The following is a 13,057-nucleotide window of genomic DNA, read 5'->3' on the forward strand; positions in this document are numbered from 1 at the left end:
GCGTGGCCGAATTTTTGGCATCGGTGGCATTGCCCGATGTAGGGTTTTTTGTGGGGGGTCTCAATTCTAACTTTTAGGGAGCAGATTGCGGGGAGGTCAAAAATCTTTTTTGCATCTGGGGTTTTTTTGAGGACGATAAGCACGAGGGGGATGGGGTTTTTAGTTTGGGAGGCGGTGAGACGGTGGGCGGAGATGACTGGGAAATTTTTGGTTTTTAAGTCCTCTACTACACATTCTGTGGGGATTTCAGTGGGGATGCCACGGATAATTACTTTGAGGGGTTTATCTTCGGGGAGGAGAAAAGTGTGATATTGGATGGTGTTTGTGTCCAAGAGGTTTATGAGATTGCGGAAGTCCGGGATAGAAGAAGGGTGAATGGTAATGCCATCTGTGCTGTTAATGGCTTTGGTATAAGAGATTTTTCTGGCGAGTAGGGTGGCGGAGAGTTTGGGCCATAGATTTTTTTCCCTGAGGATGACGGGGGGAATTTTCTGGGTGGGTGGAGGGGGATTTGCGTGGTGGTTGAACTGAGATGAGGTGGAGGGTGCGTCAGACGCTAGGAGTGAGAAGCGGTTTTTCGTGGGTATGGGGGCGTCTAGAGGTGGGGCTGTACGTCTACGTTTTCGTATACTGGGGTCTGAGAGGGTAAGAGTGGGGTCTTCGTCGGTGATGGAGCCGGAGGTTGAGGTTGAGGTTGAGGATTTTATGTCATCGTCCATTGGGGAAGGAGGGCAGGATGAGGTTGCTTCATGTTTACGGAGGAGACCCATTATTATTTCATATTGATGTTCTGGGGGGACCGAGTCGAGGGTTTCTTGGAGTTTTTCTTGAATTTCAGGATTCATTGTTGAGGGGTTGGGTGTGGTGTCGTGGAGGAGGTTATGAGAGCAGAGAGGTTCTCCCGCCGGCGAGATACCGGGGGAGGGGGGGAGTGGGTGGGGGTCGATTATTAAGGGGGTGATGGAAGTGGACTGGATTATGTTAATGACTTACGTATGTTGAAGCGAAGTGGCCGTTTGCGATTTACACGAGTCAGAGTATTCAGTTTTCGCACAGCGGGAGCGGCAGGAGCGGAGGGCGTCGAACCGAACTCTCCAGTGACTCTAAAGTCAAGTCAGACAAAATTGGGACTCTGACTGATGAGTGAAAATTGACGTGAATGAGTCGAATGAAGTGACTGAATGACTGGTCTTGAGGCGAGTTTTTGGCCCGCCTTTTTATTACTGGGGCCCACGGTCTGCGCGAGAGCCTCGGACGCTGATTGGCTCGGGGCCGCTCGTCGGGGGACCGTCGCCTCGGTTCCCGATTGGTGCGCGGTATTTCGCTACGGAGCTTCCTCGGCCCTGGTTGGTGCGGGGTAGTTCGCCGTTCGCCCCATCATTGGCACGTTCGGTATACTGAACTCCGTCGATGGTTCCTCCTGTCCGCTCGGCTCTCTCCGGCCGTACAGCGTACTAGCGCCGGGAGCAGCGCGGAATTTGAATCGCCTGAGGGGCAGAATGGATTTCCTAAGAAAATAAATATTTACAAACAAAAACAATTAATGAAAATTGTTTAAACATTATTATGGAGTATCCCTGACCCACTTAACGTAGTTCTTGTTGAACGATTATTTACAGAATTTCTTAAGAAAAATAATAAAACATGGTTTACTAAATGTTAACAAATTTCTTAACGACTCAATTGTTCCATCCACTGAACCGAAGTTAGAATATTATCGTAGCTTAAAAAAATAGTTTCTAAATATATATATATATATATTGTGACGTTATTTTTACTGATATAACTCCAAACAAAGCCTGGCAATTAACGTTCCGACCCTCTGGTGGAGTCACAAATAAATAATTAACAAAATAGGGTCTCCGTTTCTTAATCGCTCAACAGCAGTAAAATTTTGGGCGCCTCCAAAAAGCCAATCCGGGACCCGAACCGCACGGGCCCAATCCGTCGGGGCTCGCACCAGCGTACGGGAGCTCACGCACCAGCGTACGGGAGCTCACGCACCAGCGATGAGTCTCCCAACCCGCCCACGGATTCGCACCAGTGTAAGGCCCGAAGGGTTGGTTCCTCATCTAACAGAGGCAAAGTTATCTTAATGTCCCAGACACGTAAAACCTGAACTGAAGGTAGCGATACGAGACGAGACGCAGCGTCGCCGACGACGAAAAATAAACCGGGCTAATTCAGTACGCCCAAGCGACCGCGGAGAGGGCGGGGTCCTTTATAAAAAAAAAAAAACCAAAGGCGGAATTAAATTAATGACCTATTTATTCCAAACGAAATTTGACTTTAACAATCTCCAAAATGGCCACGGGCGGGCCCACAATCCGGTACCGGCCCGGGCGACGAAGCGCGCACTCGCGCTCTAAGGGACGATGCGCGCGGCGATGCGCACGAAAAAGGACCGGTGGCCTTAGACAGCCCAAAATTCCAGAAAACGCGAAATCCAAAACGCAAAAATCTAAAACGCGAAATTGTATCCTCGATTATAATTGGGCTCGACTACGGGACAAGAAAATTAATCCAATTAAAGAGAACACGTAAATGAGAATTGCACGCACGCAAAAATCTACGCGGCACTAAATTAAATTGGGAAACCTCAAACGACTAAATTCACAAAGAAAATATTTAAACGGTGAATAGACGCAAGCAAAATCAATCAAAGGGGTCGGCGAGTAAGGCAGCAATAACACAAAAAATACAAGAAAAAGAACCGCAAGAAAAGGCAGCAATTTCAAAATATCAGTGCAAATAATCGACGCAAGAAACCGAGGTTTCGGACACATAAAATTTTCCTAAATTACATTTGCGCGGAAATAATTATGATCCAACTAAATTTTATCTCGGATCACGAAATTAATAGTTTAAAATAGTTGAAATTCCGAATATAAATATTCCTTTCGATTTATAAAAGGGAACAGTTAAATCGAAGGCAGGCACTGTTCTACAAGAAATATCCAGCTCGAAAAGGGGGAAAAATATAGGGGTTCGCCTATCGCGAAAACGGAATTTAATTCAATGGGAGGTCACACTTCGCGAAAATATACTTTTATTCAATAAAGTTCGCACTTCGCGAAACAAGGAAAACTGACTGAAAATTCGCACTTCGCCAAAAATGACATATTTAATTACAATTCGCACTTCGCGAAAACGGGAATCAGTTAACAACGTTCGCACCTCGCGACAACAGATTTTACTTTCAATAAGGTTCGCACTTCGCGAAACAAAAAGGGAAATTAACGTTTCGACCGCTCAAGACAGCATTCTCGAGTTCGGGTCGACACGGCTTCTTGATCCGACCGAGGAGAGAGGCAGCAAAGAGATATTTTAATTTCAAAAAGGCCGCTCACACGAGACTTTGGCCAACAGTTATAAAAAGGGCCGCTCACGCGAGACTAGGCCGTCAATATCGGACAATGGTCGCTCACACGAGACGTTGACCGCAAATTCGGAAAATGGCCGCTCACACGAGACTGGGCCAAGAGAAACGAAAAATGGTGGCTCACATGAGACTTTGACCAATTAGGCGCGGAAGGACCAACCGCGTGGCGCGCGGCCCGACGACGGGTTGCCCGGGGAAAACGCGAAACAATGAATTCTACAAAATCTACAGAAAATGTCCTAAAAAATGTACGGTACGCTCAAACCTCGGCTCGGCGAGTGCGACGATCCTCCTAAGGTCTTTCTGTAGTGGAGGCAGCGATGGTAGGACGAAGGCAGCGGAAAAGCGTCTTCTTCGCGCGACGCTCACGGACCAAGAAGGCCGGGTCTTCGCCGAGGTCCTCCGGGAGGGCTCGACGGCTCCTCTTCGGCGGTTCGAAGTTCTCGTTGATTGGCCGCCGTCGGCTGCCAAATTGCGTCGGCCAATTGACAGCGGTCGCGTTCGAAATTGCGAGTATTTTGGGTGATGACAGCCGCGGCGTAGGTTCGCGCGCCGGATTTGAAGCGGATCCTGCTGTCCAATCGGGGCGCGCGGCCGCCGCGTAACATCATCCGCAGGTCCAGGAATGTGGCTCCTTGGGGACTCGGTAGCGCCGGTCCTGGGCTCCCTTGAGCCAAGATTCCTCGCGATTTTGACCGAGGGTACCGACATCCCTCGATGCAACGGCTGCTGGGTGAGGGGACCAGTGGGGCCTTCCGCCCTGGGGTCACCACGGCCTGGCCTCGGCGTAGAAGGGCGACGGAATTGGGACCCCCCTCACCTGGGAACCGCCCTTTTATGGATTCCCTTGAGTCAAAGGTCACGGCGGGGGGTCCACGGGCACCGGCAATGCGCCCTCCTCCCGTCATCATTCAGGGGCCGGAAATCCGGGTGCGGACGCGGTGACCCAGCGACGCCGCCATGGGTCGGCCCTTGCCGTCAAGCGCGGGGTCGCGGGTGGCTCCGTTCGGCCCTACTCCGCGCGGCCCCGGCACCCATGGGCGGCGGCGGGGCGAGACCTCTCTGCCACCGTTGTCTTCCTCTTCTGTGGTCTATCGAGGGCGCCCTTGTCCCGCGATGGCTGTTAGTAGTATAACAGTAGCGGTTCTGAACCAGGATTCCCACACCGACATGTTACCGACACCTTGAGAGCCCTCGATGGTTCTCGTCCATGCTAACCGCCCGTCGTCCAGCGTGAGATGACGTCATCGGGCCCGTCGTCGAGCCTCGATTTCCGAGAATTTGCCGGGAATTCTTGGAATTAGACCGGAATACCGCGAATTTCCCCCACGCTCGAGGTAGTTCACCTTAGCGTCCACAGATAGCGCCGCCGTAGGAGGGTGTGTGTCCGTGCTAAATCGCTTGCGCGCGCGCGCGAACCCAGCAAAACGCCTCGAGTAACGTTTTCGTAGCCCCCTCGCCCCCGCGAAGGGCATGGAACGTTCTAGAACGTTCGATTGCCGTCAGCCACCCGATTCCACGAATTCTGCATCCGACACTCCCGCGATTCCATGAATCGCGTCGGCACCCTCAGTCTCTGCGACGAGATTCCGAGAATTCCCGTAGATCTCGGAGGACGGTTGATCGTGGAAGGGTCTGGAACGTTCCAGAACGTTCGAGACACCCAGGGAGCGATGCAACGGGGACCTCTCTCCCTTGCAGCCGCCTCGCTCCTCCCCGTCGATTCCTGGAATATGCCCGCATCGTTCCGACGTCCGCGAGCCGATTTCAGACTGCAGCGTTCCGACGTCCGCGAGCCGATTCCAGAAATTTCGTCGGCACCTTTTGGGGTTCTTTCGATCGCGCAAGCGTAAGGAAACATTTCTCAGCAGCCTCTTACCCCTTCCAGTAGAGATTCCAGGAAACCCCCTACCCCCTTCAGAGGTCTATCCCTATATAAAGGGCGAGTAGTAACGAGATTTACGCATTAACCAAGCAATCCGTCGATCGATGAGAGATATTCAGAAAGAACGCGAGCTTAAAGTGCGACTCGACTCGTTGCTGAAGCATATAGCGGAGGTGAAACAGTTAATCGATTCGAGAAACGATCGTGAACGTACTATAAAAAACCTGAAGAAACTTCGTCTACATGATGGATTTCTCAAAAATCAACAAAGTCGGGCGCCTGGAAGATCTTCTGCCAACGAAGAAGATGGTCGAGCTGGAGATTAACACGGATTATAAAATTAGCGGCATACGGCGCGTTCAGACGAAATACAGAACGAGATTGCTGGCAAATATCGACGAGAGCTTTTCGGTGTTCCTCCCTGCAAGAATGGTGAAGGTGTTGAAGGACGATACCGAAATGTTTTCGAACATGATGCATGCTGTCGAAGAAAATCGCCTCGTCATGCGATACCTTGGTTGACCGTATAACCAAATTGTATTTGTGTTTGGAGTGCGCTGTTGGAGTGTGTATCAAATAAATACATATACGATTTATTATTTCATTGTCTGTATTTATTTTCCAACAACCAAATCCTTAACAATTTAACATTCTCGATTGAACAATTGAAATGGGATGCGTTATGATTCAAACATCGAGTATTCGTATTATTTCGCAACTTTTGCAGCGATGGACAATTTAAGTCCCCGAGATCAACGACGCGATCGGGATGTCCCACGAGTTTCTCTAACCACTTCTTCTTCTCTAATCCTTTGACGTAGATTCTGACGGCGTCTTGTAAGATGGATCGAAGATGATTTTTAACTCGTCTGTACGGTATGTCGCCCGAGGTCCAGAGTATCCCGTGAAAATTGCGTTCCAGCCACAAGTTGATGCACTTATATTTGGCTGGGAGACACTCCCACGGGCAAGGTGGTTGAAACAGTAATGTTACGGGTTCGGTGAAATAGGTGTCGGTTCCAAGTAGAGACAGCTCCTTTAAAACGAACTTGTTCGACGGTCTCTTGAATCCCTGAAGATCCACGACGAATTCCATTTCTTTACTGCGCAATTGGCGGAAGATCGGACCTTTTTATACCAATTTCCTCACCCTACTACTGATCGGGTTGTACTCGACAAGAGGATCGTGTAGGATTAAGCAGGAAGCTGAAGTTTCGGCGGGAAAATTGTTTTCAGCCTCGAACTCGAGCCGAATGTCGACCGGCCCGAACTTGAGGGACTCGTTGTGTTTGAAACAATCGACGACGATCAGCGGTGCATACCCCAAAAATTCGTTCTTCGTCAACAGAGGCTCGGGATCTTTACCATAGTATGCTGCTTGAAAGTTTGCATACATCTTGTACAACAAAGCAAATTGATTGCGACTAATGTCAAGATTAAAATTTCCATACGGATAACATTACGAATTCAAAAACAGTTTAACGTCTCTGACATTGCAATGATCGAAATGACTCGCGTTTTTATTTTTCTTATTCTTTCTACTCGTTTGGAATCCCAATATAACGTATCGCGGTTTTTCTAGCTGCATCGACGTCTTGACGGTCCATACGTGTTTCGTAGTGGCGGGAAGAAGAGGATATTCGTATAACTCCCAGGTCCGAAAACTCATGGAGATGGGCGCGTCCTTTTCGATGAATCTCAGCAGCTCGATCTTTCGGCGATCCGAAACTCTTACGTACGGTATCAACCATTCTAACTTTTGAATTACGACTTTGCATTCTTCCGCAGCAGTTTATACGATCGCATCAGTGTCGCTCTTCGCCCTCGTTAGGATCAATTCGTGTCTGGCGTTAACGACGATCTTGCGATAATCCTCGGCAAATCCCAGAATCATATTCAACGGTATCGATACGTCAAAGTAGCTGGCCGCATCGGTCAATTTCCCCTGCTCGTCGAGCCAACCGGCGTTTTCCATCAACGAGCGTTGACCGGGAGCTAAGGAAACGTAGCCCTTTGTGAGTCTGGTGAGACCGACGTTCTTGTTTCAATCGATCTCTAATGCGTTCATTTCGTAGCGAATTTCATCAAAGAGATGGCAAACGGTGTTGTTGACCAGAGTCGTGCTCGCTGTCGCCGTAACTCCATCTTCTTTGACCAGTTTACCGTATACGTGCAGCGAGCTGTTACTCGGTAGTAAGCACAGATCTTGGTGTTGTACGGAAATTCGTATCTCATCGCTGTTGTTAAACGTTGACGAGGCGTAAGGTTGGTGTGCATGAGTTTCACAGTGTGCTATAGACTCATAAAAGATTCCGGGTGTCTCAATGTTCAACGTTTCCTCCTCCATGGTAAACGATGCAGCAGCAGCAGAACCAACGTTTTATGGCCTTCTTGACGTGACCTCGAGTTCTAGACTTATCAGGAATAACACGTTCTGACGTGTCAACGCTTTGAGAAGCGAACGATGACTGATGTCTTTTCGACATATCGGCCTACTATTATAGCCGTCGCCGATCTTTCTGTTGTAAACGATTCCCATCGTTAGAGGGGTTTTACATGCAGCCTTATTGTTATGACCTCTCCTTGAAAATTCACCAAATCACCATCTTGATCGACTATTCGAAGCTGTAGGTGGTCTATCGTTTTCGTCGCGATCGGTAGATAGATGACGTGCGATAGCACTTCTATGATTTTATATCGTGGCGGCAAGATCGGGAAGAACTCGTGTATGGTGTGCACCTTGCGATCGTTGATGTAGGCGCCCGTGGTAATGTTACATTCGACTCGCAGAGCGTTCACTTTGAGAATGGCTACAGGTACATCGGACGCGTGTAATTTATTAGCTTTCAAAACGCGCGGAGTGAAGCCCAACAAGCGACCTATGGAATCGTGCGGTAGAAAATTGATGTCGCGATTACATTTAACCTCGCTACATAACGTATTATTGTTAGCTCTAGTATTGACGACGATACTCTTATGCTGCAACGCGCTCTGTGCGTAGCTCTCGACATCCTCGATCTCATAGCTTCCGGTAGGTATAGTTATAATTTCATCCCCCACGTAGAACTTATTGTGACCGATATCCACGTTAGGGATCGAATTAAAGGTTAACAGTTTGATGAGTCCGAGGACATAATTTTTATATGGAGAAAGCTCGATAGGAGGAAAGTATTGAGCTTCGAGTACAGAGGAGGTGCCCGACAAAGTTAACGTGAGTGAATCTTCCATGATCGCGGACGTTAGACTGACGTCGCAAAACTACGTCTCACGTTTATATAAACGATACTTATTCGTACGATTTAATTGTCCGCATAAAAACTTTAAGCACAAGTGACCGCATTCGAAAGTATCATACTTCTGATATCTCTCGTAATTGTACTTTACACTACCAACACCGAGATACCTCATAAGATCTGACGGCGGTCGAAGATTGCCAAAACTATCGAAATAGATAACTCGATCGTCCGTCTTCTTATACGCGACCCAATGCGTTCTAGGACCATCTCCGTCATCGAGATTGACGATCGTCGATTCATGTCTGTACGAACCATTCTTCGGCAAGGCGTTTCTCATAAAAACTCCTCGAAAATGTGGAATTTTCACGAGTTTCGCGTACTTAAGCAGATCCGCATCGGTTAACGCTCGGCGTGGTAGTTTCACTTCAAGTTTTTTGGTTTCACGTGAATACCCAATCCTTTCCTATACGGTTTCAAATACAGTCCTTTGTCCAATGCAATAGCTTCCATCGTCTTGTTGTGCCTCTCGCTTTCCTTCAGTCGTGCTTTAGATGCATTCGCATCGTTCACAGCTTTAGCTATACCCGCTGCTCCACCGGCCAGCGCTCCAGCGGCACTTAGACCCGCAAACACGGGAACGAGAAACGGCAAGAAACCTCCGACTTTGGATGGCACGGGTAAAATTCGTGGTGTACGCACGTTACGTTTTCCGCAGGCTCTTTTAACCCTTTCCTTACGGCAGTCCGCTCCGCTGGAGTGACGCCACTGAACGGGTCACCGCGCCGCGAAGTGTGCACTTTGCTCGTACACATAGGTCGTCGCGCGGCCGCCGCCTATAGTCGGCATCCGTACACACAGGTCGTCGCGCGGCCGCCGCCTATAGGCGGCACCCGTAATGAAAGGGTTAACGACCATTCATGCTCCTTTGAGGGCAGATTTGATGGCAATCCGCGCATCATTACTCGATCGTTTCGCTTCATCGATAAATTTTCGCAGCGGTATCTTCCTCTTCTTGATCCTCATGCCAAACTTAGATTTACCCTTCATTAGGTTCGTGACGGTCCAAGCGGCCGCTTGGCAAACCAAACCTCCCTCTTTGCACCGCTTACCATGCACGATCATATCCGCTTCCTATCGCGGAACGACCCCAACTGAACTATGACCTGCATAAACCCAATATTTATAGCTTTTACATTAGTTGCAGGCGAGATGAGGTTCAAGACGCAGTCTTTGCAATTACCTGTAATGAATTTCGACGAGCTGGTACGAGTGGGGAAGGAGCGGAAGAGACACGGTGAATTATTACCGAACAGTATACGCGCGGTATTTTGCGGACCATTCAATTGCAGTAAAACGAACGCGCTGCTCGCTCTCATTACTAATCCTAACGGATTAAGATTCGAAAACGTTTACGTGTATTCGAAGTCGTTGGATCAACCGAAGTACAGGTTTCTAGAGCGTTTACTCGATAGCGTGCCCGGCGTGGAGTATTTTCCTTTTACGGAACACGAACAAGTGCTGTCACCGAACGAGGCTCGGCAAAACTCGATAATTATTTACGATGATATAGCTTGCGAGAAGCAAGATAACATTAGGTCCTTCTTCAGCATGGGTCGACACAAGGACGTTGACTGTTTCTACCTTTGTCCTACGTATGCTCGTATTCCAAAACATCTGGTACGCGATAACGCTAATCTCCTGGTACTTTTTAAGCAAGATGAAATTGAATCTTAGGCACGTGTACGATGACCACGTAAACACTGACATGACCTATGTACAATTTAAAGACTTGTGCACGGTATGCTGGAACGACGATAAATACGGATTTCTCGTGATCGACAAAGACAGCGAGCCCGACAGAGGCAGATACCGAAAGGGATTCGACTGTTTCGTCAAAATAAATGAGCAATCGCCGAGAAAATGAAAACAGTAGCATTTCAGATTCAGCGGTGGCAACATGCAGCGAAAAAAGCTTCAGGAGCAAAAAGATGTCTTGCGTCAAATTGCTAATGTTAGCAATGCGATTCGCAGAAAACATAAAATAATAAAATTAAGTAGAGAGAACGTTGAGCAGACGATAAGCGAAGTCTTTAAACCGGTAGTGACACCGCTGCAAAAGCTGGTGAACGATGCGGGGAGTAGCCCGGTCAAAGACGACGTAAAGAAGGAGGAAGACTTCAAAGCGGACGAATCTTTCAAATCAGTCGATGATTCTTTTCAAAATGTCACCGAGGAAGAAGAAGAAGACGTCGAGGAACCGTCTATGGAGTCACCCGTTAATGAGAACGAGTTGATGCAGCGGTATCTCCGCATGTTGCAATTGATCCAGGAGAAACATTTGGATACCGTCTACGGTGTACGTAAACTCTCTAAGAACAGGCTAATGATCGATAAGTCTATAAGTTTTGAGGGTAACCAGATTCTTGTGGGTAATAAGAAGTATCCGATAACTGCGGGTTTAATAGAACTCCTGTTTAAGAAACAACCCGACGAAACTATTATAAATCAAAACGACTTAGATAATTACAGAGAAATTATCGTAACCACCAATGCCCACAGAAAGTACTATAATCCTAACAACGTCATTTGCAAAACGAAGAGTTTCAAATTTAAGAATATTATTGAAAAACATACGGGCGAAGGTATCGTACCTCAATATATGACTGCTGATGCAGACGATAGACGAATGGATTACGTGTACTGGGATGATCCTAATGAATTGGTGGATCGTCTTCGTGTACTATTTGCTTCTCAGGAAGCCGGTAACGGGAACCATTCGAACGAAATCTTAGCGATTATCGAGGAACTGCGCGAGGCAGGCATCATTTATTAATTCGGTAAAACGATTGAAATCGTCATTTCGGAAATGAGTGTCGACGTGTTTGGACGTCAACTGTGTAACAAATCCACGGCTGCGAGCATTCGCAGCCTTCCTGGTACCGGCTTTAAATTAACCTCCGATGGCGAGTACGATATAGACGGCAAGAGGCTGTGTAACGTCGCCAATCCCAAGAATGAGCATGATGTGGTAACTTTGAATCTCATGAAATCTGTAGTAAAGCAGGAAGTCGGTACTGTATTTCAAGTAACGAGCAGATTGCGCAATGATATCGACGACAACAGCGTGATCACGCAAGTTCTCGAATCTACTGTGAAGGAAGAGTTGACACGCTTGAAGGCTGATTTAAATACAGCACAAGAGTTGACGATTCGAAACTCCGAGATCATTTTCCAATTGGATGCCCGGCTAACTACGCTGAAGAATGAATGGAAAAAAGTTAGAGGTGGTGAAAGAGCTGCATAAACCTGCCCGGAGAAACTATTGCCGCAAACGCGTTGATATCCGTGGATTGGACGAGACCTGGCAAGCCGATCTCGTTGACATGTCAACCTATGCGAGAGAGAACCGCGGCTACAAGCGTCTGCTCACCATTATCGATATATTTTCAAAATTTGCTTGGGCCGTGGCGACGAGGAGTAAGAACGCTAAAGATGTGACGGCAGCTATGAAGTCGATCCTGCTACAGGGTCGAACTCCGAAGAAATTACAAGTCGACCGAGGTCTAGAATTCTACAACTCTGAATTTAAATATTTGATGGAGAAGCATGGTATCACTCTATAGTCGACGTTCAGTAACTTGAAGGCATCGATTTGCGAACGGTTTAATCGGACTTTAAAAAGTAAAATGTGGCTACAATTCAGCCTACGAGGAAATTATCGATGGTTGGATATAATATCGGGCTTGGTATCAGCTTACAATAATAGTAAGCATCGGACCACTGGTACGAGGCCTGCGGACGTCACCGTTAATAACGAGAAGGCTTTATTGCAACGGGTGTATAAGAATTTCGTAGCCAAATCCACGCTTAGACGAGAAAAATTCAAAGCCGGAGACAAAGTACGAATAAGCAAATTTAAACACGCGTTTGAGAAAGGCTATACACTGAATTGGACGACCGAAGTATTCACCGTCAGCCGAGTAAATAATACCGACCCACTGACGTACAGACTTAAGGATTACCAGGATCAACCCATCGAAGGCGGATTCTACGAAGAAGAATTGATTCGCGTTAAACACCCCGGCGTTTATCTCATAGAGAAGGTGCTTAGGAAACGTGGAAATAAGCTTTTCGTGAAATGGTTAGGTTTCGATAATTCGCATAATAGTTGGATCAACGAATCGGATTTGTAGAAGGGTTTAAAGAGAAGGCTGAAGAGATGATTTTTCTCATTTTATTTTGTACCCCCACGGTAAAGTATCGGTAATTCCCGGAATTATGACTCTCTTGTCATCACGCCAACTTAGAGCTATTTTCCGTTGTCGAACGGTATATACGGAATGTTTTTTACTTCGTATAAGATGCTGCGTTTTGATTAAATCAATCTGATTCGAGAGACATTCGAAATAATCGCCGAAAGTTATTTGCTTCAACGCGGATCCTTTCACTCCTTTTGCACGCTTCTTATCTCTATTTTCACCTAAAACCTTAAAACTATACAATTTAGCGCGCAGTCCTACAAATTCAGTCATAATATTACCATTATTCTCGTCT

This window comes from Orussus abietinus, unplaced genomic scaffold (assembly GCF_000612105.2).
Source record: "Orussus abietinus isolate OABI.00-Male unplaced genomic scaffold, Oabi_2.0 scaffold299, whole genome shotgun sequence".
Lineage (NCBI taxonomy): Eukaryota > Metazoa > Arthropoda > Insecta > Hymenoptera > Orussidae > Orussus > Orussus abietinus.